Source organism: Rattus norvegicus, chromosome 3 (assembly GCF_036323735.1).
Source record: "Rattus norvegicus strain BN/NHsdMcwi chromosome 3, GRCr8, whole genome shotgun sequence".
Classification (NCBI taxonomy): domain Eukaryota; kingdom Metazoa; phylum Chordata; class Mammalia; order Rodentia; family Muridae; genus Rattus; species Rattus norvegicus.
The window spans coordinates 162876328-162881477 of NC_086021.1; positions in this window are offsets into that span (position 1 = coordinate 162876328).

The window sequence follows — 5150 nt, forward strand, 5'->3', positions numbered from 1 at the left end:
AGACATCATGGTGCTGGGGAAATGTCAGAGGAGATGCTCGCCCACTGTCAGGAAGCAGCAGGAGAATTCTTTCCTCTTCCTTCCTGGTCTGTCCCCTGGGCTTCCAGCTTCTGGGATGGCACATTGTTGGGTCTACCCCCAGCTCATCACTCAACATGAATCCACAGTGGGCTTTACTGTTCTTCTCAAACAGATCCACAGTGAGCTGTACTATTCTTCTCAAACAGATCCACAGTGGGCTTTACTGTTCTTCTCAAACAGATCCACAGTGAGCTTTACTATTCTTCTCAAACAGATCCACAGTGGGCTTTACTGTTCTTCTCAAACAGATCCACAGTGAGCTGTACTATTCTTCTCAAACAGATCCACAGTGGGCTTTACTGTTCTTCTCAAACAGATCCACAGTGGGCTTTACTGTTCTTCTCAAACAGATCCACAGTGGGCTTTACTATTCTTCCTGGCATCACCCAATGCACATGTCTGGAAGTCATCCAAGTTCCTACTCAGTGGTCCAGGCAGCCTCCTTTGCTTCTAAAGGGATCTCAATGCCTGGCCTTGGACTCTGTCTCAGTCCGTGGTGCTGAAGGACTGTAATAGGGTGTCTAAGATTGGCTGGTTTACGGTGAACAGGAATTTACTGACTCACCCTTCAGGAGACTAGGACATTCAAGATGGAGGGGCTGGTGTAAGCTGGGGCTCTTCTTGCTGTGCCATCCCATAATGCCAGACAAAAGATCAAAACCAGGAAAGGTAAAGAGTAGAGATAGAGAGAGTGAGAGAATGAAAGAATGAAAGAGAGAGACAGGCAGAGAGAGAGAGAGAGTGAGAGAGAGAGAGAGAGAGAGAGAGAGAGAGAGAGAGAGAGAGAGGAAACATTCCCACACAGCAGAATCTACTCCTTGCCTGCTGAAATGGAACTCATCCATCCATGCAGCTGGAGCCCCCAAATGCCTAACACCCCCATTGGCCCCATCTCCTGGCCCCATCACCCAGGGAACACATTTAGACTATAGCAGGTGCTTATCTGTGACACAGGGAAGTCATGGTTCTCATTCAGGTCATCAGAGGGCTAAACATCCAGCCCTTGTCAGGTGCTGGGAAGAGGTCTTGGCACGTGTGAGTGAGTAACAGCCTGGCCAGGCCTTCACATGGCTGCCTCTTCCTGGAACTTCTTTTTGAATTAGGATGGAACCCCTGCTCCCACCACTGGGGCTCTTAGTGTCCCCATCAAGACACGTTATAATTCTCACACTTGACTGAGAGTTTCCCAAAGTCAGACAGAGTCTGCTTACCACCCTCTCGTGCACTGAATTCCAGTGCCCAAACTGGCTGGGGTTTTCCATGATGCTATGGTTTGAGCGTGAAATGTCCCCACATGACTCGTGTGTTAAACTTTGATCCCCTGCTGTGGCACTTATGGGAAGTGATGGGATCATGAGTGCACTGTCTTCAGTGGCTTGGTCTGTAGATGGGCTCATAGCTTAATAGGTCTTAGCAGCTGGGCCTAGTTGGAGGCATATTCAGAAGAGTTTATCTTATCTCTGGCCCCTTCCATTGCCTTTTCTGCTTTCTAGACTCCACGGGGTGAGTAGATTTCCTTCTTCACGTCCTTCCGCTGTAGTGTTCCAATATTCCACAAGGTGCCAATTGACTGTATAGACTGAGAACTCTGAACTTGAGAACTGCTTCTTTTAAATGGTTTTCATCAGCTGTTTTGTCAGAGTGATGGAAACAGACGCTACACATCCCTTTCTTACAACTGGGAAACGGAGGCTCCGAGAAGTATCAGACAGCCCCTAAGTGGCAGAAGCAGGCAGTTTGTGACTCAAACAAGATCCTGTTGCCTCTAACCCCAAAGCTGGGTTGATCACTATGACACTGTGTCATGTAAAACCAGGGATGGTGTTGTCACACACACACTAAGGGCAAGGCACAGTCTCATATAGCTTTGTATTCTCATAATGTCTACTTCCTGAAATAGCCCTGCCTTCTAGTAATTGTGCAGGAAACTGAGGCACAGAGAACTTAATGACGAGCCGAGGCTACAATAGGTCAGGATTTCAGCTCAGTGTCTCTCCTCCAGATACAATGTCCAGTCTCTGAACTTCCACCCTTAGGAGAGGGGATAGGATATGGTGTGAAGAGTGCCCCCTATGGGCACTCCCGGTGAACTGACCATTCCTACAGGGGACAGTGCCGAAGGGAAAAGTTCGTGGTTGAGTTGGGGCTGCTTTCTGTCTCAACAGTGTAACCCAGCACACGGGCACGCACTTGGCTTGCTGGATGGCTGGGTCACCTTCAGGGTGAGTCACCTCCTGGGAGGTCTGGATGTCCTCCCACCAGGCTTTCCTCATGGCACAGCTCTAGACAAAGGGCCTTTTGGACACTAAGCCCAGGTGATCTCCCTGGCGCCTCTGCACTAATCCTTCCAGGATGGCCACGGTGGCCCCAGGAGACAGGCCAGCCTCAGAGTCAATGGGGCCGGGCTCGCCTCAGAATTGAAGGCAGTAAGAGAGACTGGAGGATGGACAACAGCCACCCTCAGGCAGCCACCATGCTTGGACCTCAGTAGGTCACATGGGCTCCTGATTCCTCAGGTGAGGAAAAGCATATTTGGATACTTGGATTTTACCTCAGATTAAACGGTAACAGATATGTTTGCTTAGCAGCAGCTGGGGCACAATTCATGGTTACCAGGCAGAAGAAAGTCAGATTTTACAGAATGGAGGCCCAGGGACACAGATGGGATCGCCATCTGCAAATGTCACTCCTAATCTCTCCTCGACACAGAGATGCAGACAGAAGCACAGGGAAGGGTAGGTGTGGCCCAAAGTGAGGCTCAGAGCAGATTGGGTAGAAATCACTCTACACGGGGCTGTTGCTTTCACTGGGGGAGTCATGAGGGACTGTGGTCTCCTGGGGCTTCAGGCATGATCCAGACTTTTTTTTTTTTTTTTTTTTTTTCGGAGCTGGGGACCGAACTCAGGGCCTTGCGCCTGCTAGGCAAGCGCTCTACCACTGAGCTAAATCCCCAACCCCTAAAACAGCTGGCTTTTTTTTTTTTTTTTGGTTCTTTTTTTTTTCGGAGCTGGGGACCGAACCCAGGGCCTTGTGCTTCCTAGGCAAGCGCTCTACCACTGAGCTAAATCCCCAACCCGATCCAGACTTTTTTTAACTAACCTTTTACATTCTTCACTGTGCAGAGCCAGACTGAGGCCAGGGAGGAGGAAGTCACCCTGGTCTCAAGGGTAAACTCTAGCCCCAGAGTCCTTCTGGCCCTTATGGAATTTCGACAACTCATCTGGGATTTCTCGTTCTTATCTCCAGTGGCTCTGTGGAGCCCGCACAGACCTTAGATGCTGCTGCTGAGAAGCCCCGTCCCTAGAAGCGTGTTGCGTGCCAGGTCCCATCTTCAGCCTCGTGAACCTGGAGTGATTTGATCACCAATTCACTTTAAGCATGCAGAAAGGTGTCAGTAGGATTGAGCCCACACAGCGCCCTTAACTATTCCATCAATGTACCTGCTGTAGATAGGGAGACTGAGTCCCAAAGAGGAGCCCGACCAGGAAAACACATGATACTGTGCTGACACAAGCCAAGCTTGTCAGAATTCGAATATATGACACCTACTTTCCAAGTCCCTTTGCTGCTCGGGAAGGGCAGAAGGCATCTGTTGGTGGGGGGCTGGTAATGGAGGACTGAGGTTTGCTGGGGTAGAAGAGAGAACACTCTGACCTCTCTTAGTAGTGAGTGGGAGGGCTGGGGCCCAGAGGAGATGGCAGCAAATAGATGTAGAAACGGGACTTGGTCTGGGCTGAGTGTGGGGAACAGAAGGCCTCGATGAGTGTCCAGGCCAGTGGGGACTCAGTCACCATTGGCTGTGAGCTGGACACACTCCTGGTTTTCCTGGAGAATTCACATCTTAGACGGGGGTCCAGGGATTGCTGAGTGGCCCAGAGTGGGGATAAAAGGCATGGTAGAGAGCAGGACTGGCATGTGCAAAGGCCCCGAGGCAGAGAGGCGGAGGGTAACAAGAAACAAGGCAGAACATAAAGAGAAGATGGGGTGGGATGTGGAGTCTTGGGTGTTCAGGGGAGCCTGGGCAGAAGAGTGGGCAACAAATGCCTCTGTGGGAATAGGGAGTGGTGGGGGAGAGGAAGGAGGGGGCTTTGAGTGAGGGAGTGTTCTACAGTGTGGTAAGAAGCGGGCGGCATGAATACATAGAACTGTCATAGGCTCGGGCTTTCACTGTGGAGATTTAGATAGATTGCAGCCGGTCTAAGGCAGTGGGTAGCGTCAGGTTCGGCTGTCAGCACCTCACTTGGAAATAGATAACATCAGAGCCGAGGACAGAGCTCAGTTGGCTGAGAGCTCGCTAGTGTCATGTGGGAAGTCTCAGATTCAGGCCACAGCATCACACGGACGAAGGGTGGTGGTGACTGGCTGCAAACCCAGCGAGGTGAGTGCAGGAGACTCGGCAGTTCTAGGTTATCCTAGGCTACGTGGTGAGCTTGAGGTCAGCCTGGGGTACAAGAGACTTTGTCTCAGTACATAACATTAAAACAATCACGAAAATAAAAAAGTGACTCCATGGTTGGATAAAAACGTGACAGAGCAGGCACCACACACAGAATGCAGATGTTGGCGAGGCTGATGAGAGCTGGCACACGTGTGGCGTTCGCTGGATGGTTCTCTCTGCTTTGCTATGCATGGAGCTGCCCCACATGCAAGCAGTTAGAGCCATAGCCACCTTCCAGGGTCTCCAAACCTCAAGGCAAGCATTGTCTCCCTATAGAGACAGTATAGACTTGGGGAGGACAGGGTCACACGGAGTGAAACTCAGGTCCAATCTACCCACCGGGGCACCTAGAATGGGCAGTATCTGCCTTGGTCGGGGGGAGGTTAGAACCCAGATGTTCTCACCTGAAGGCCTCTCAGATCTCCAGGAATATAGCCAGATCAGGATGATAAGGCCCAGCTCATGTGACACCATCCGGAGCTGAGCACACTTCTTGGAATTAGCCACTAACCACAAACTCTTGTGGTTTTGGGGCTCAATGCTCAAGTTGTAGAGAAAATCTGAATTCCGGTCTTATAATTCTAGTCTGTCATAATTACATAGCCCTTCCCTGTCCTGGTCCCCTCTCAGA